This window comes from Bos grunniens, chromosome 11 (genome assembly GCF_055505025.1).
Source record: "Bos grunniens cultivar Pamir isolate PY7600 chromosome 11, Bosgru_T2T1.0, whole genome shotgun sequence".
Classification (NCBI taxonomy): domain Eukaryota; kingdom Metazoa; phylum Chordata; class Mammalia; order Artiodactyla; family Bovidae; genus Bos; species Bos grunniens.
The window spans coordinates 42,796,478-42,816,984 of NC_141175.1; the positions used below are offsets into that span (position 1 = coordinate 42,796,478).

A 20,507-nucleotide genomic window follows, 5' to 3' on the forward strand; every position below is an offset into this window, starting at 1 on the left:
TCGGCCACTGGCAGGTGAGACGCAGGATTCAGAGTCCCATCCACCATTCGCTGCCTGTGTGACCTTGAGACAGTCATTTAATCCTTCTGTTCCTCTTCTGTAAATGGAATCAACTCTACCTGCCTTCCTGGGCTGCCTTGGAGATTAAATGTGATATAGTGTGGAAAGGACCTTAGCCCAGTGCCTGCCTTACGAATAGGGCTCAACAAATGTTAGCTGTGTCTCCCTTCAAAACCTAGTCCTGAGGCAAAGATGGTCTGGAAAGAAGCCATTTGATGGCTCTTAATTCTTAAATTCTAGAAAAGTAATGCTCAAAATTCTCCAAGCCAGGCTTCAGCAATATGTGAACCGTGAACTTCCTGATGTTCAAGCTGGTTTTAGAAAAGGAAGAGGAACCAGAGATCAAATTGCCAATATCCGCTGGATCATGGAAAAAGCAAGAGAGTTCCAGAAAAACATCTATTTCTGCTTTATTGACTATGCCAAAGCCTTTGACTGTGTGGATCACAATAAACTGTGGAAAATTCTGAAAGAGATGGGAATGCCAGACCACCTGACCTGCCTCTTGAGAAATCTGTACGCAGGTCAGGAAGCAACAGTTAGAACTGGACATGGAACAACAGACTGGTTCCAAATAGGAAAAGGAGTACATCAAGGCTGTATATTGTCACCCTGCTTATTTAACTTATATGCAGAGCACATCATGAGAAACACTGGGCTGGAAGATGCACAAGCTGGAATCAAGATGGCTAGGAGAAATATCAATAACCTCAGATATGCAGATGACACCACCCTTATGGCAGAAAGTGAAGAAGAACTCAAAAGCCTCTTGATTAAAGTGAAAGATAAGAGTGAAAAAGTTGGTTTAAAGCTCAACATTCAGAAAACAAAGATCATGGCACCTGGTCCCCTCATTTCATGGCTAATAGATGGGGAAACAGTGGAAACAGTGTCAGACTTTATTTTGGGGGGCTCCAAAATCACTGCAGATGGTGACTGCAGCCATGAAATTAAAAGACGATTACTCCTTGGAAGGAAAGTTAGGACCAACCTAGACAGCATATTAAAAAGCATAGACATTACTTTGTCAACAAAGGTCTGTCTAGTCAAGGCTATGGTTCTTTCAGTAGTCATGTATGGATGTCAGAGTTGGACTATAAAGAAAGCTGAACGTCAAAGAATTGATGCTTTTGAAGTATGGTATTGGAGAAGACTCTTGGGAGTCCCTTGGACTGCAAGGAGATCCAACCAGTCCATCCTAAATATCAGTCCTGGGTGTTCATTGGAAGGACTGATGCTGAAGCTGAAACTCCAATACTTTGGCCACCTGATGCAAAAAGTTGACTCATTTGAAAAGACCCTGATGCTGGGAAAGATTGAAGGCAGGTGGAGAAGGGGACGACAGAGGATGAGATGGTTGGATGGCATCACCGACTCAATGGACATGATTTTGGGTAAACTCCGGGAGTTGGTGATGGACAGGGATGCCTGGTGCGCTGTGGTTCATGGGGTCACAAAGAGTCAGACATGACTGAGCGACTGAACTGAACTGAACTGAAGTCAAATTCAACATTTGTTACCAAGAAAATTTTGTAAATAGATTTTTGGCCATCCATGTTTTCTCCCAGGTCAACACAACTTTGCTCCAATGAACATCTCTGAATTTCAACTGACCTGACTGTGTAGTGGAAAAAGCCTCTCTTGTAGTGGCATATTAATAAACTAAATTGCTTTGGATGCAACTTTGCAATTAACTCCCAATCAACTTTTCCTTTGAAACTTTTATTTCCTTTAAGATATAATGAGAAATGGAGAAATAACTTTTGAGTTAACTTTGGTATTCAGATTTCCCTGCTTTATTTAAAAAAAAAAAAAAAGAAATACTAAGCTCCAATTATTTCAAAAGGGGACTTACACAGATTATAACAAAAATAATAAAATAAATAACTATAAAATGGAAACGTGATCATATATCTGAAAGCATCATTATGAGGATACAATAGGATAATTGGTGCAAAATGCCACGCAGAGTTCATAGCACATAACTAGCAGTAATTATTGTTATTATGATGGTTTTGAGTATGTGATGAAGTCCTCTTCAAATCTCAACGTTGATGCTTAGAAGTCATTTAATCTTCAGGAAAATCTATCTCATTCCTTCACTCTGTAAATATCACCTTCTTAGACAAAAACACTTTGGGCCTGTGTGACTACATCTACAGCAAATTTCACTTGTTCCCTGACTTCTTTCTTTTTCATTAAGCTGTAGAAGCGGGCATTCGTGGAAAATCTCTAAAGGCATTTCTTTTCAATTGATTTATGTATTCCATACTTAAGTTCCTAGCTGATGCTGTGGAAAATTATCCTGGGATCATAGTGATTTAGAACTGAAAGGATCTTAGGGGTCACCTAATCCACTACCATTATTTTGAAGATGAGGAAACTGAGATTCAGAAATGTAAGGTGACATTCCATGATGCTGCTTCCGCAACAAGCACCGTCAAATCCAGAACCCCAATTCTTCCTTCCCATCCCAACAGACAGGAGCTAAGGGAAGCTCTAGTAGGTTTGGGATATTTACTGAATGGAGAGAGTGTTTGTCTTTATTTCCATATCTCCAGAAATTCTGTTATTTGTGTGACAGAAAGAAACCAAACTTTAAGAAACTTGGCAGATTAGGATTCCACTGGTTCATCTAACACAGCCCCAAGCTGCAGAGAAATTGTGGACATGAGGGACTTGAAGATCTGGCCTTGTTCTTGATCTCTGGACTCTTCCTTCTGTGGATTGACTTCATTTGCTTAGACTGACCTTCTCTGCTGCTGTTCAGTCGCTCAGTCACGTCGGACTCTTTGCGACTCCATGGACTGCAGCACTCCAGGCTTCCCTGACCTTCTGTGTAAGCAGCCTTAACATAGGGAAAGGACCATACCCATTAGGACCGTGTCCTTCTGAACGTAACAGCAACTCACACACAGTAAGGTAAGTAAATAGAGGTTTTCTTTTTCTGACATAACGAGAATTATGAAGGTGAGCAGACTCACGCTGGTGCAGATCCTTGAGATGTTCTCAAAGAATCAAGATCCTCCCAAGTACTACTCCACTGTTCTGAGCAGGCTGAAGACATCGCTCTGCGCAAGTTTCCAGTAGAAGGGAGAGGAGTGAGGGCAAAAGCCACTCGTCAGCTAAGTGTGACCCCTTTCATCAGGACAATAATTTTCCAGAAGCCCCATACAGCAGATTTCCATTTATATCACACTGGCCACATACGGTGGATAAGAACGTCTGTGGTTCCAGGACTGTATGGGGAGAGGAGGATTTTCAACTGGGAACGTTCCCATCCTAAAAAAAACAAGTAAGACTTTGTTTATAAGGTAAAAGGGAGGAAATAAACATCAATAGACAACTTGTTTGCCACAGAACATTCCTCTTAATTTTCAACTGGACAAATCCTGTAAAGGGCTGTGAATTAGTCCTCTTGGGTCCCATGCCTATCCCTGTGGCCAGAAGAGTGAGACATCACAGCCCCAGCTAGAACCACAGGCAGGTTAGGAGAAGATTCCAGCATATGGAAGAGCTACAGTTGCCAGATGAAAGGAAGGGGTACACAGCAAAGAAAACAATAGATATAGGAGAGTCCACATTGCAGAAAGTATTGGTGGCTCAGTTGGTAAAGAATCTGCCTGAAATGCGGGAGACTTTGTTTTGATGCCTGGGTCACGAAGACCCGCTGGAGAAGGGAATGCCTACCCACTCCAGACAGAGTGGACAGAGGAGCCTGGTGGGCTACAGTCCATGAGGTCATGAAGAGTCAAACATGACTGAGTGATTAACAAACACTTTAACATAACTACTACGTGTAACATATATGTTATTTTGAATATTATTAATAATAATATTGAATAATAGAATACATATAATACAAAAATTTGCTCAATATTGAAAATGCTCATCATAGTCATGAATTTTGAAAAACACCAAGAATTTTTTCTGATGAAGTGCACCAACATACCCCAAAGCCATAGGGAAACCCAGAGCAAAAAATATATATAAAAATGTTTAACCAAAATATTAAATATATGAGATTGCATACCTACTTGTCAGGTGCATCATTTTATAGCCTACGGGTGAGTAATAGGTCAATGCTAGGTATCTGCTGCCCTCATCCAGTGATATTATCTTCCATCATGTTAATTAAATTAATATGACCTGCACTAATGAAAACCGCAAAAACCTATTTTGGTTTCTCCCAGCACATACATTTTGATAATTTAGTCCTGTCAGGCTTGTATGCCTCTCAGCACCAGACTCAATGCTCATAATATCAGGGTAATTTTAAGCATTTTCTACACAAAACCAACAAAGAAAATGACTCGTGAACTAAATTTCATTTCGGTTGAGCAGCAAACCAGATCGAGAATTAGAGATTCATGATGACTTTAGTGATGCTTCTGGTCTTATCCATCCATCTCTCTTTCTTAACATATATTCTTATTTGACATGTTTTCTAAATGATTAGCCACCTGAGAAAATATTTAAATGACCAAATCATAAGGTAAGAAATTTATGGCTTAAATTATATTAAACAAATTCAATATGTTATGCATATGGAAATCAGCAGCTTTCAGATTATATTTTTGCCATTAAAATGTGCCTTAAAAATATTTAGTTTCCGTTTTCCAACAGTCTGATTTTCTTTTTGCCTGCTCATCTGATGGCAGATTCTCAGAGTAACCAAGCGAAAACAAATGACTTAGTCCTTGGTTCAGAGAAATAATGGGTTACTAGCATAATTAATTTTATGTTTAATTACTGTAGAATGAAACAATTCAACAATATCCAATCAATCCTTAGAATGACAGAACAGAAGGTCAGCAGTTGCTAAGTCAATTGTTTTGAAAGAGAAATTTATGTCAGGTTCTCTTTTATGTGCTATGGAAAGAAATTGGATAAAAGTGGTCAAGCAAACATTAATTAATTGTATAAATGTAATCTGGTTGTCATGCTAAATCATACAGGCAGGGGATACAGTTCTCAGAATGGTGGGTATGCATCAATTGCAAATTTCAGTGACATGTCCAACCCCACCCCATTGCCCAGTCACACACAGTCAAAAGCTTTGGAGTCAAATATTAACATCTCTAGCATTATTTTCCTAGTCTGTACTGACAGTTCGTAGGAAGGAGTTGATGGTTCTAGTCCATTTCCTTCCACACCACCCCCCAACACTGGGAGCTGAGACTAAATTAAACTCTCCACTCCTTCCACCTGCCCACCCCCCACCACCCGGTGCAACTCCTCTTACTGTCCTATTAACAGCAAGAAACTATTTCACAAAAGAGTTTTTTTCTTTCTTTTTTTCTGATCCTAGCATTTGGGAGCTCATGTAGACAATAAGGGGAATTCCTGGGTGGTGCTAGTGGTAAAGAACCAGCCTGCCAATGCAGCAGACATAAGAGATGCCAGTTTTATCCCTGGGTCAGGAAGATCCCTTGGAGGAGGGGATGGCAATCCACTCCAGTATTCTTGCCTGGAGAATCTCATGGAACAGAGGAAGCTGGTGGGCTACAGTCCATAGGGTCACAAAGAGTTGGACGCAACTGCAGCGACTTACCATGCACACATTGTAGACAATAAGACTACAGGATATAGAAGGTGGTCCACACATCACTTTTTAACATTAAAAAAATTTCATTTTCCAAGATTTCCTCCTAACTTATCACTTTCCCCAGCATTTAAAGGCATTTAGATACTCTGCCTACGTGACTCAGAAAACCATAATGTTCCCTTTGCCATATCTAAGGTATCCGTATCAGCATGACTGTATCCTTATCTCAGGACCACCCCTTCTGCCTTTATTATAATGCTTTTGGGAGATGACCCCAACATCCTATTTTATTTTTTTCTCAGTGGTTTCCTTCTGAAACTGAGTATGAAGTAGCCTTTTCTCTGCAAGCTATGGTTTTTCCAGTAGTCATGTACGGATGTGAGAGTTGGACTATAAAGAAAGTTGAGCACTGAAGAATTGATGCTTTTGAACTGTGGTGTTGGAGAAGACTCTTGAGAGTCCCTTGGACTGCAAGGAGATCCAACCAGTCAATCCTAAAGGAAATCAGTCCTGAATATTCATTGGAAGGACTGATGCTGAAGCTGAAACCCCAATACTTTGGCCACCTGATGCGAAGAACCAACTCATTTGAAAAGACCCTGATGCTGGGAAAGATTGAAGGCAGGAGGAGAAGGGGACGACAGAGGATGAGATGGTTGCATGACATCACCAATGCAATGCACATGAGTGTGAGCAGGATCCGGAAGTTAGTGATGGACAGGGAAGCCTGGTGTGCTGAAGTCCATTGGGTCGCAAAGAGTCAGACATGACTGAGCGACTGACCTTACCAGAAAGATGAAGAAGAATTTGTGGCCGTTTAATTAATGGGGCAGGGCAAAATGAAGAAACAGGCTCCTTCATGGAGATTAAAATCAGAGAGTTACAAAGATTTCCCTTGTGTCCATCCTAATGAGCTGGATGAACCTAGGGTCTATTATATGGAGTGAAGTAAGTCAGAAGAGAAAGACAAATATTGTATATTGATGCATGTGTATGGAATCTAGAGGGATGGTACTGATGAGCCTACTTGCGGGGCAGCAATGGAGACAACAGACATAGAGCACAGACTCGTGGCACAGTGGAGGAAGGAGAGGGTGGGACAAACGGAGAGAACAGTGTGGAAACATACATAATCGTATGTAAAATAGATAGCAAGGTAGAATTTGCTGTGCAACACAAGGAGTTCAACCCAGTGCTCTGGGACAACCTAGAGGGGTGGGATGGAGAGGGGAGTGGGAGGGGTATTCAGGAGGGAGGGCACATGTGTAGACCTGTGGCTGATTCATGCTGATGTATGGCAGAAACTAACACAATATTGTAAAGCCAGTATCCTCCAATAAAATAAAATTTAAAAAATTCCCCTTGGGGAAGTTGAATTGAAGGGGCATGAGGGAGGCAACAGGACGAAGTGAAGCAGGAAATGTTCTGATGTTTGAGCCCAATACTGCCTTCAGGGGCATTCAGTTTGTGAAAATTCACTAGCTGGCCTTATAATTTATGTATTTTTGTTATGTTTGTAGGTAGATTTTGAGAAAAAGTACTCAAAAATAAAAAGTAAAGCCTTTGTCATACAGGCCTTGGTGTCCAGGAGTCTGGGACAAAATGTTTTTCTAAGAGGATCTTGGATTCATTATAGAAAACTATCTGGATGCCTCCAGTTTTTCAAGAATCAGTTAAGGTTCTCTGCACACTCTGAGGTGACATTCCAGAATTGCAGCTCCACTCCATCAGGCTGGCTTGGGCCATGAGTGAAATTTGCCCATTGGTTCATGATAATAGCAATGTAGTCTTTTGAAGCTATATCTTGAACACAGGAGTTTTACTTGAGAGGCCAGAATAACCCTAAATTACATAAAAGCTGTGCACTGTTACCAGGACCTGTGCATGTACCTGGAAGGCTCTACGGACCAGAACAGGTGGGAAGCCCTCATGACAACACACATCTTCCATCTTCTATAACACCACTGTGATCCAGGGTCCAAAATCTCCCACGATGCTGAAACAGTTGTTTTCTCTGGTCTACCACATGTTATCCAATAGAATAATTCAGCTAGTTTTCACCTTCTTAAATACAAAGAAACACTGTGACTACAAGTTTAATATCTTCAAAATAATCTGTGAATTCGTCCTTCCACTATTAACATTGTTTTCAGTAGCAAAAAGTTTGTCTATAGAAACCTGCTTCTCAGAGTGAGTGGATACCAGGCTGACATCCACATTGCCTGGGCTTTGAGAGCATTATTTATGGTAATAGAAATGGTAGATGCTCTGAATGAAAAGTTGATACCCTCTAAATAAATTCAACCAAAATCAGAAATAGAAATGCAGGCACTGACTGGGTTAAAACCAGTCAATTATATTCCTCAAAAAGGCACTTGGTAAGTCAGCCACTAATATTTCTGAGTAAATCTAATTTACTGTTTGTTGATTTATCCAAAGATAAACCATACTTTCCCTGGAGGGGGTCATGGCAACCCATTCCAGTATTCTTGCCTGGAGAATCCCATGGACAGAAGAGTCTGATGGGCTAAGGTCCACAGGGTCACAAAAAGTCAGACACGGCTGAAGCGACTTAGCATAGCACAGCACACACAAACCATCCTTTGTGTGATAAGGTCTTTGGGACCACATGTCTAATTTCTCAACCATAAAAATTCTCAGTACTACAATGCTCATAAAAACTATGTCCCTTTGCTATGAATTCTCATAGATGGTATATATAGTATGGCATATTATATTGTTCAGCATTATATTTCATGGAAAGTAAGAAACCATCAACTATAAGAAGCACAATTACTTTATATAATATCACTAAGAAAGGAAAGTACTAGTTTAAAATTTTTGTGATCTCTCTTTCAAGATACAGCTTTATTTCAAATATTAAAAGGTGAAAATATGTCTTACATGTGATGAAATATGTCTTTTTCTACTATATTTTCTCCACTTTTTTCTACTATGGAGGAAAAATATTCTAGTTAATTTTAAAATTCAATAACAATCACCAGTGGACAAGGATTTGGTGGGGGGTTGTTTTTTTAAATATATTAAATTGAACATAAGCCTTTTTATGATTTAATATGAAAAAGGATAATATTGTTTTGCTACTTTGAAAACAAAGTTACTGTCTTCTACCAAGTGAACATAAAAGGTCACAATTCCCCTCTTCTATTTTCTGCAAACGTTTTTGCACTGCAGATGAAAATATAAAATAGAGTACATAGGATCCACACAAACTGTAACTTAAAAAACGCAGCTTCTCAGTATTTAAGTACAACTCTAAAGCAGTTCTACAGCCCCTTTACAAAACCTTCAGTCAGTCAGTCAGTTCAGTCGCTCAGTCGTGTCCGACTCTTTGCGACCCCATGAATCACAGCACGCCAGGCCTCCCTGTCCATCACCAACTCCCGGAGTTCACTCAGACTCAAGTCCATCGAGTCGGTGATGCCATCCAGCCATCTCATCCTCTGTCGTCCCCTTCTCCTCCTGCCCCCAACCCCTCCCAGCATCAGAGTCTTTTCCAATGAGTCAACTCTTCGCATGAGGTGGCCAAAGTACTGGAGTTTCAGCTTTAGCAACAAAACCTTAGATACATGTTATTATACATGAGAAGTGCATTTGTGACACCGAATTCAATCACATTCCCTTAAACTTGATCTTTGAATGTCTATGGCAATAATAAAATCATCATTTGCCCCAGTGAATGTTCCTTGAAATTAATTTTCCTTTCCATTTTTAATTTAACACATTTTGCTTTCAAGAAAATAAGTAGAAGTCTAAGTTAGAAGAAAACTCAATTATCTGAAACTTGTAATTCATTCTAAATATATCTCTGAAAAGCTCTGCTTTAAGCAGAAAAGTTCATGATTCTTTTCCCTTTTTGTGTAGGGCTGGAATGAATCCTCTAGATTGGGATTTTAATCCTACAACAATTTTAAAACCTTAGGATAAAACATATATCTCTTCGAGACTGAAATTTTTTAAATAAGTAATACTATTTCCCCATGTCCACCAATTTAAATATAGTAAAGGGAAATAGATTGAAATACGTTAGGGGAAAAAAAATGACCACTAAGATGGATTACATACTTTGTAAGTAGAATCTATTAGAAACACTTTGGTATAAAGCATTCCTAACAGTTTATCGATAGTCCTTTCAGATCATTGTGGATCAAAGCTGTTTTCATTTTTACTGGTAAAATTCTGTATAATTTTATATATAAAATTAAAATTATATATATTTTATCATTTTACTGGTGAAATTCTGAATAAATACTTAACAACCAAATGCAAAGTGTAAATTTTGATTCAATTCTGCATTTTAAAAAGATAGCTTTAAAATACATTTTGGGGACAGTTGGGGAACTGGAATATAAATTATATATTAGATTATATTATTGCATTGTCCATTTTCTTAGTTGTGTGTTAATGGTGTTTTAGTTATATGGGAGGATGCTCTGATCATCACAGGATACAAGCTGAAGCATTTTAGGAGTGAAGAGTCATAATATCTGAATTTACTCTAAAATGATACAAATGCACACACACACAGAGTGCACAAAGGTGACAAAATATTAACAATTAGTTGAATCTAGGTGAAAGGTATACAGATATTCATGGGGCTATGTTTTCCCCTTTTCTATAGGCTTGAAAGTTCTTTTCACAATAAAAAGTTGAAGGGAATATTGCATAAATTCATGGAAAGGCTGTTCATCTGAACAACATTGAATACATGTATTTTTTTTGGCTCTTTCTCTCCATTTCAATAGTTGATGTTAGTATGTGCTTGTCTGATGCCCCAATAAAATACTTCTGGAAGAACGGCAGGTCAGCAGGCCTTGTTTTTAAGTTTGTTAACTGACAGCCTACTTAAAAGAAAATGTTACCTAGGCCTGTTTTAGAGCCATGATTGTCAGCTCACATGGTCAATATGTCATGTAGGGTACACTTCATTAAGGAGTGAATTACTTCGCTTGTAATGTGAGCTAAATGAACGTCAATGTCAGGTTGTATAAATCATAGATTAAAATGTATCACTAAGTGCAATCAGATAAGCAGCAGCACCCTTTGCCCTCCAAAAACAACCCCAAATCGGGGCTTATTTTATATAAGTGGCAGATAGAAAGTCTCTTTTGTACCACAAAGAAACAATTCTCCTGCCATTGAAAGGACTGCTGGGTTAGGTGTAATATTTACGTGTTTTCTGTCAATTTTTTGTAGCTGGCAAGATTGAAAATTAAAATTTGTCCAAGGGTACATTAGCTAAGAGAGAAAACTGTCCAGGTTAACAGCCCATGTAATGATTAGAAAAACAACCAAAAACCCTCTGCAAAGGGTCAATACTAGGAAGCATGTCATTTTGGCAAGATCCCTCCCACGTCCTGTTTATTATCAAAAGGCAAACTGTCAAAGATGCTTTCCGAAGATAAGGCCCACAAAACATGAAGCACATCTAATTGTAACGCACTTATCCTCGGCCAAGCCAATGACATGCATCTCTGTCTCAGTTGTTCTAAACAAGGCAAATGGACTCCGTGCTGCATTTACCTAATCAGGTGCCCAGCGACCGTGTGATGGTTTTGAACATGGAAGAGGTTTGGTAAAGTGGACAGAGGGTTAACTCCAGCATCAGATAAGAGGTGACTTTCCACCCCGGGCTGCCAATTTCTGTCTATGTAAGTTTGAGCAGGTCAGTTTCCTCATCTCTAAAATAGGTATAACAATGCCCACCTCTCTGGATTTTACCATGGTTAGAAATAAGATATGAAAAACACCTTGGAGGGGCCTGACACTTGTTGAGTACACGAAAAGGGGGAACTGTCAATTGTATAATAGCAGTCCATTTTATTTTTAAATATCTAAATGGTTTTTGATTGAGCGGATTACACTGGTTTAGAGCAGACCATTCAATACATGTAGTAGTGAGTTTGAAATATTTATTAAGGCATATTACGTACTACGCCAAGTGAGGTAGAAATTTGGCTAATTACTGTGGCATTTCATCACAGCTCAAGGAAGATCTGAATTTTCTGACTAGAAGGAATGTCAGGAACAGTCAAATACCTACATCATTTTCTGTCCTGTACCTCTCTCTAAGTGAGAGCTCCAAATTTTGGTTGAAGAGGATCAGCTGCTTTGCATTTCTCAGGAATCCAGCACGGGAAAGGAACCCCAACAGTGACTTCCAGTGAAGGGGATCAATTTAGCCCTGAAGTTCCATGAAGTGTTCCCAAACAGAACATTTCTAGAGGGACTTACTTAGAAATTTACTAGGCAAGACTTTTTGTTCATCTCCTACTTGTGGAATCCCGTTCTACATCCATAGCATTTCACTATGAAATTACTTTTTCCCGAGGAAAATATAAGCAAAAGTAAAACAAGTTGAATCTTCTAGAACACCAGGACTAAAACTGCTTTGTTTCGTGGTCTAGCTGTAGACATGTGGAAATATTTTTTTAATTGTTATGCAATTTTTAAAGGTTAAACTCCATTTATAGGTATCAGGAAATACTGGGCTATATTCTGCACATTATACAATACATCCTTATAGCTTATCTTACACCCGATGGTTTGTAACTCCCACCCACACCCCTATACTGCCCCCCACACACATTGATAACCACTAGCTTGTTCTCTGTATCTGTGAGTCTGCTTCTTTTCTGTTATATTCCCTAGTTCCCTGTACTTTTTAAGATTCTACATGTAAGTGATATCACACAGTATTTGTCTTTCTCTGTCTGACTTACTTCACTGAGCATAATACCCTCCAAGTCCATCCATGTTGTTGCAAATGGCAAGTTTTCATTTTCTTTTATGGCTGAGCAGTATTCCATTTTACATACACATATACACCACATCTTCTTTATCCATCTATCTGTTGATAGATACATAAGTTGCTTCCATATCTTAGCAATTGTAAACAATGCTTCTAGAAACATTGAGGTGCATGTATCTTTTTGAATTAATGTTTTTGGGTTTTTTTTTTTTTTTTTGGATATATACCCAGGAATGGAACCGCTGGATTCTACAGTAATTCTATTTTGGGTTTTTTGAGGGAAACCTTAATACTATCTTCCATAATGACGGCACAAATTTACATTCCCACCAACAGTGTACAAGGTGGAAATAATATTTTTGAAATGTGATTTTGCTCTCTTGGCAGAAGGATAAAATTGGGTAGAAAGACAATGTCCGGGGCTGGACATATGGCAAGTGCTCAGTCTGTAAACAGAGAAAGAAACTGTGCCATAGTACTTTCCTTCCACGTTAAAGCCAAAAGAGGAAAAAAATATAGTAATTATCATCCAACAAATGAAAAGCTATCTAAAGAGTGTCATTTAGAAAAGCACCCTGGCCATGCAAGTTTACATTTTCAATGTTAATGTAAACAATCCTTAAGCTGGCTGAAAGGTCAGGACAGCAGCTAATAAAATCAGCAGCTGAATTTAAAATAAAGAAATGTCCTTCCCCTGCAGAGGGAATTTTTAGCTTGTCCTCTCCTTTGGTCACAGCCTGCATGCGAATTTCTTTAGATTTTTCAAAAGTGAAAGTTGGAGTAAATAAGATGTGAATATTGGAGGCTGAGATCTGCTGGATGTGTTTTTTAAACAGCTCTTTAGATGGGCGAATACGGCAGCTTGATTAAGAGATGCATACCTTGATCATCTGTCATCTGCATGTCTTTAAGCCCTGAGGGGTAGTTTGTGCCAGAACCGGAAAGAAGTATGCCCCAAGAGACTGAGGACAGCACTACCTGGTAATCAAAAAAGAGAAATGAACACGGCATTGAAGAGACTTAAAGAGGCGGGCACAAAACTCATTTGTTTATCCCCTAATATAAATTTCCTCCCAGATCTCGTTCATTTCTGCTATCCTTCTCCTTAGCTGGAAAAGAAATTGCATCATTTCTCTTCCCCTGCCTTTACATCTCCATTTTCATAGGGTGCCCCTTTGCATCCTCCCGCATGCTAGATGTCAACATCACCCACAGCTCTGGACCAGCCCAGAGAGGGCGGAGGGGATCCCTAGTTCAGAATGGCTTTTGTAGATTTTCAGGGAACAAACCTTAGGAATCCAGAAACCCAGGAAAGGAGAATGCAGATGGGACTGGACAGAGTTTAAGAGGTTTGTTGCTCTCAGCTACAGAAGGCCCTGACCCAAATCCAGCTCCTGCCACCCCATCCCAGACTGAGACAAGTCTAAAATAGCTCAGCAAACCACACTCATTCATTCTCTAGTATGGCTGTTCACAATGGGCTTAAGCACATTGTACTTTGCTGCATTTCCTCTTTGGAAATTGGCTAAAATACTTTTGTTTTGCATTGTGTATTTTACATTTTGTTGAGTAAATTTTTCTCCATCTCAACACATCATGTTACTTATCCCAGTATAACATAGTAGTCTTAATAACACTTAATCAATGAGTAAATTATAGAATTATTTGGGGAAAAAAAGAGTTACAGCAGCATTTATTTAAAATCCTGTGTTCCACATCATTAATTGCTGCTAAGTCGCTTCAGTCATGTCCGACTCTGTGTGACCCCACAGACGGCAGCCCACCAGGCTTCCCCGTCCCCGGGATTCTCCAGGCAAGAACACTGGAGTGGGTTGCCATTTCCTTCTCCAATGCATGAAAGTGAAAAGCGAAAGTGAAGTCACTCAGTTGTGTCTGACTCCTAGCAACCCCATGGACTGCAGCCTACCAGGCTCCTCCATCCATGGGATTTTCCAGGCAAGAGTACTGGAGTGGGGTGCCAATTAGGTTGACATAATACCACGTATTTATTTGAGAAGGTAAACCTGCCTTCTAAGAACAATTCATTGACATAAAATTTGAAATCTAAGAGCACCCCTCCCCCAAACTTCATTTCTTAACCAAAATCTATAATTTGGCAACTGGTGAAAATGAATGAATATCAGAAATTTAATAAATATAGAGAATAAAAACCAACTATCATCTTACTGCAATGAACAATTTTTATTTATTTATTATAAAATATTTTAATATATAAAAACATATAAATAACAATATAGAATGCCTTTGGGGTCACCATCCAGCAATTAAATACTGGGACTTCCCTTGTGCTCCAGTTGTTAAGACTCTGCCTTCCAATGCAGGGTCCAGGTCCCATCCCTGGTGGGGAAATTAAGATCCCATATACCACACGGTGTCAGGGAAATGCCCTGCCCCAAAATTAACTGTACTATAAGCATAACTGTAGTTCCTTGTGGTCCCCTCCCAGATGTATTCCTCTCCAAATCCCCACCAGAGGGAACCCTGATTCTGAATTTGGAGGTTATCATCCAGAAGCATATTTTTAAACTGCTATAATATGTAAATTTCTCTAGATGACATACAGGATCATTTTGCATATTTAAAATTTTTGCATAAATAGTGCCATATTGTACATATATAATTAGTGGGTTTTTTAACTCCATAATTTTTTTGGATACAAAATGACTACGCTTTGCTAAGTGTTGTTCTAGCTTATTCATTCTTGATTTTCACATATTATTCTACCATAGGAATATACCACAGTACAGTCACCCATTGAAAGCCTGATTTTCAAGAGAAGAAATAATCAATGTCATGGGGAAGGAAAGAACAGTCAGATAAAACCAATCCTCTAACTATACACATCATAGCTCCAACCATGGCTTGGTTGCCCTGATATTTCCCTTCTTGCTGCTCAGGAATCCTATGTAAATAGCTGAGGCAAATGTTAAAGAAACTAATGAATGGAGTTTAAGACAGGTGGTGACAGCCAAATACCTCTGGCTAGTCCCAGGCCTCTCCCTGGTGCTAATGGCCTTCTTCACTGCACCAGAGATGCAGAGAACAGTACCTGCAGGAGATCACGTATCAGCTAACTGGACCCTGTGCCACATCACCCTTCAAAATGCAGTGTTTCTCTAGAAAAATCATTTACCATTTTTTTTAAACCTGTGCACTTGGAGTTATGCATCCTCCAAACACCCATAGAGTATGCCTTTTTCACATTGTAACACCTCAGATAAGCCAGGCTTGCTCTATTCAGTAACTGATCAAAAGGAAGATGAAATGCTTTTCAAAGACAAGCCCTAAGATGAACAGTTTCTCCACCCTTCTAAACCTCAGCTACCCCATTCTGCCCATCCTAACATTCAAAGGAGCAAGTGGGATGAGAAAAAAGAGCCATGAGCTAAATAAAGGGGAAGCCCAGGTGGAATTACTTCAAACTAGTTAAGTATAAAACCGAACTCCTTAGTGCCAGATACTGCAGCTAAGGACGTGGGATTGCAGCTCCATCCTGCAGCATTTGGAGGTCAAAGGAAGTGGCTGGCAGATTACACATCTAAGAAAATGGATTAGCGGTGATAAGAAAGGCCTGGTGAGTCCAGACTCCAGGAGTGTAAGCCTGAAATAGCCAGGTGCCTGGAGGGCAAGACCAAGATACTGACAAGGGTAGGGCCTCCTGCTGACACTCAAAAGAGGAAGAAGCCCACCAACACTAGATAAACATGAGAAACATGATGGGTGATCCAGCAGTGAGGTCACCAGGCCGATCCTTTAGTTCTACACTTCCCTTTCAGCAGAAAGATTCTGATCCATATTTCGGGGAAGGGTGGGGAGGCTCTCATTCATGAGAAGTCCCTATTTAAAAACCAAGTAAATCTACACAATGGAATTATTGTTGGTGTTCAGTCATTAAGCTGTATCTGACTCTTTGTGACCCCATGAACTGTAGCCCACCAGGCTCCTCTTTCCAAGGGGTTTTCCAGACAATACTAGAAAATACTAGGAAATGGGTTTGCCATTTCCTTCTTCATACAATGGAATACTACTCAGCAATTAAAAGGTACAAAATACTGTTAAAGAAAGCATAATGGACAAACTTCAAAATCATGCAAAGAAGAGACAAACCAATATATACAGTATGTTCCCATTGGTGGCTTAGCTCATAAAGAATCCGCCTGCAACATGGGAGACCTGGGTTCAATCCTTGGGTTGGGAAGATCTCTTGGAGAAGGGAATGGCTACCCACTCCAGTATTCCGGCCTGGAGAATTCCATGGACTGTATAGTCCATGGGGTCACAAAGAATCAGACACGACTGAGCGACTCTCGCTTTTCCATTTACGTGAAGACTGAGAACAGGCAAAACCCTCTTTGATTATGCATGTGTGTCCTAAGTCACTTTAGTCATGTATGATTCTTTGTGACACCACGGACCATAGCTTGCCAGGCTTCTCTGTCCATAGGGATTCTCCAGGCGAGAATACTGGAATGGGTTTCCATGCCCTCCTCCAGACCCACGGATCAAACCCATATATCTTACGTCTCCTGCATTGACAGGAGAGTTCTTTACCGCTAGAGCCACCTGGGAACCTCCTCTTTGATTATACATGTCAAAAATTGATTTATGTGTCAGGGAAGGGGCAAGAAGTTGACTGGAAGGAGGAATGATGTAATGATGAGCTCAGTCACTTGTCATGTCTGACTCTGTGCAACCCTATGGACTGTAGCCTGCGAGGCTCCTCTGTCCATGGGATTCTCCAGGCAAGAATACTAGAGTGGGTTGCCATGCCCTCCTCCAGGGGATCTTCCCAACCCAGGGATCGAATAAGTGGCATCTCCTGAGTCTTCTGCCTAGCAGGTGAATTCTTTACCGCTGAGCCACCCGGGAAGCCTGATGGAATGGTAGGAATGTTCTATATCTTGTTTTGTGTGATCATTACACAGGTCACTGTGACTGTTAATATTCATCAAGCCAATCTTTAAGATTGGGAGTTTTTTTATTGTGGGTACATTATAATTCAATTTTTTTAATTGTATGTGAAAGATAAATAGATAAACGAAATCAAGTCAAAGATATATTTGGCTAAAAAAAAAACTTTTCATGGAAAGTATGAACTCCAAGACAGTTACATGGGATTTCTTTAGGTAAGTCCAACCCTGTCCTGTTGGAAGTACGCATGTCTAGATAGCTTTCTGGAGCACATCATTTAAAGGTCACTCTGCCTTCGAAGTTCCCCTTCCCTTTCTTTCATTATTTCTCCCTCTACTGTGCTTTCCATCCTCTGAAATATACATATATGTGTATTTAATTATATTTTTTATTTATTAATTGTGTGTCTTTCTCCATCTAGAATGGAAACTCCACAGGGCAGGTATGTTTATCCATTTTACTCACTGCCATATCCCCATGCCACATGCATAGCACGTGGCATGCCCTCAATGTATTGTTTTTGAATAAATGAATAAGTTCAAGGAAAGAAAAAATGATAACTTCTTATTTGGCTTTAGAGATCGTCCAGTCCAAATCTGTCATTTACTGATGAGAACGTTGAGACCCTGAAAGGATGAATCGCTTTCACCAACACCGAATCGTCAGAATGTGGCCATATCGTGGGTGAAAATGGATCACTCCCCAAATCTTGCTTCTCTCGCTTGAGTAAGATTACAGACAACTCCTTTTGATAAAAGGAGTTTGATAAAAAGTATTAGTTCTTCCAGCATCTTAACTTCCTTTCCATGTATACTTGTTATCATTCTAAACTAACGGATCATCAAGAAAGAGACAATAGAAACAAAGTACTCATATTTGCCTTGAAGGTCTAATTTCCAAAATAAGTAACCTAAAATTGTTGCTAATGTTCCTAGTAAATCCAGTGGAATGACATCACTTGACTCTTTCTACATAAAGATAATTCAAGGCTCTGAATATTTGCTTTGTACAGAAAGCACTGTGCTAGATTCTAAAGGGACTAATGGAGAACTCGAAGGAAAGCAAGGTACAGGGAGCATTGCTCTTCGTGCCATGTCACTTAGTTATTTAGGTCAAAGTAAAGGCCAGAGCCCAGGTTTTCAGTGATGTTTTGCTATATTACCAAATATGGTGAAACCTTGAGCTCAGGAAAGGAGATCTTTGTATAATTCCAGGAATCAAGCAGTACTTGCCTTCCCTGTATTCATAAAATTACATCCCTTTTCCTGCAAGAGGCTGCCCTTGTTCATTTTCAAGTGCAACTTACAGGGAGTGAACAGTTTACTTACAGTGATAGCAAACGATCAGACAGGCTCCAAGATCAAGGCCAGCAAAGACTGACAAAGAAGAAAAGGAAGAAAAACAAGGGGTCACACTCAGGAAATCTTAGCACAGGTGAGAGGAAGTTGTTATTCTCTGTCGGCACGCTTTTACAAGACTCCAGACCCAACTTCTAGTGGGCTTTACAAGGATACTTCAATAGCCTTTCTTCATGTCACTCATCCAACAAATATTTAGAGTGCCCATTCATGGAAGAAGCACTTTTCAAGGTGCCACATGTGCACCTTGTTAACTTCTTATTTGGCTTTAGAGATTGTCCAGTCCAAATCTGTCATTTACGGATGAGAACATTGACACCCTGAAAGGAGGCCATGTGCTGGGATGAACACACTTGGGGCCACATTCTGACTTCACCTCACATCCACTACTCCACACTCCATCTCCTCCCCTTCAAACAAATCACAGAAGTGGTCTCAGCAGAGTCAGTTTCAGCCACTTGCCAGCAAGGAAAGAACTTGGGAGCCCCACTATTGTCAGAATAATTTTAAAAGTCTATTAACATTCTTCTAAACATACACACACAAATATTTGTGTATTTAAAGCTATTTCTTGTTACTTCACATGATCCTTTAATTGTGGAATTTCAAGTAAATAACAAAATGAAGTCAGACTGAAGATTCGGATAGTTAGTGGTAGGGGAATTGACAAACCGAAGGGTGTCTAGGGGTTGGTCCCAGGGATCAGCATCTCAAATGTGCTTTTCACTGCCTCTCATTACTTCTTGAATCTTCATCTGAATCCAGCACTGTAAAAACAACAACAAATCTGCAAAGATTTTTTTCATGAGAGATGAGGGTAAAAATGAAGGCAGGGAAGTTCTGCCCAGTGTGAGATAAAGAGGACAACGATAAATGTTTGTGTGTGCATTATTTATATAGTGGTGCTTTTTAGATTAGATATTAACCAAATATAATTTTTTTTAAACTTCAGTTTTCTAAGAACTCCTTGGGGACTGAAGAGTAAGCCAAGAATTTAACACCCCTTATTGAGGACTGAGGGCTTTCCAGCTGGCGTTAGTGAAGAACCTGCTTCCTAATGCAGGAGACTTAAGAGATACAGGTTCAACCCCTGGGTCAGGAAGATCCCCTGGAGGAGGCATGGCAACCCACTCCAGTATTCTTGCCTGGAGAATCCCACGGACAGAGGAGCCTTGTGAGCTACTGTCCACAGGGTCACAAAGAGTTGGATACAACTGAAACGACTTAGCACACATGCACACCTGGTGGACTGAAGGTCTGTGTCCCTCCCAAAATTGTGTGTTGATACCCTAATCCCCAGTGGGCAGGTGTCTGAAGATGGGATCTTTGGGAAACTAGGGTTAGATGAGGTCATGAGAGTGGGGCTTTCATGATGGGATTAGTGGCCTTGCAAGAAGTGACACCAGAGAGCCCTACCCCTCTCTGTCCGTCTCACAAAGAAGAGCTCATGTGAGTACACTTCACATGGCAGCCTCCTCCAAGTCAAGAGAAGAGGCCTCAGAATGAAACTCACCTTGGTGATGCCTTGATCTTGGATTTCCCAGCCTCCAGAGCTGTGAGAAATAAATTTATATTGTCTAAGCCACCCACTCTATGGTACTTTGCTATGCAGCCTGGTCTAATACACCTTTACTCTATACTTGTAAGTTAGAAATAATAATTTGATATAATTCTTGATTATATCATTTACTTTCCTCCTTTCTCTCTCTATCCCTGTCTCATACACAGAATCTAAGAAAACAACTCCATAAATAAAATAAAACAACTACTGAAATAGAATAGATTTTTAAAGTGCACAGTTCATATACAGCTTGAATTGAAAGGTAAATTGATCAAT

At 39.9% G+C, this 20,507-nt stretch overlaps 1 long non-coding RNA gene across 1 annotated transcript; it reads right to left on the reverse strand.

The window, feature by feature from the left end:
- Positions 1-18,488: 18,488 nt before the first annotated feature.
- Positions 18,489-20,507, reverse strand: LOC147363001 (uncharacterized). Its single transcript, XR_015135866.1, has 3 exons — positions 20,184-20,507; positions 19,343-19,437; positions 18,489-18,688 (listed from the first exon to the last, which is right to left on the reverse strand). It is a non-coding gene; the product is annotated as an uncharacterized LOC147363001 (long non-coding RNA).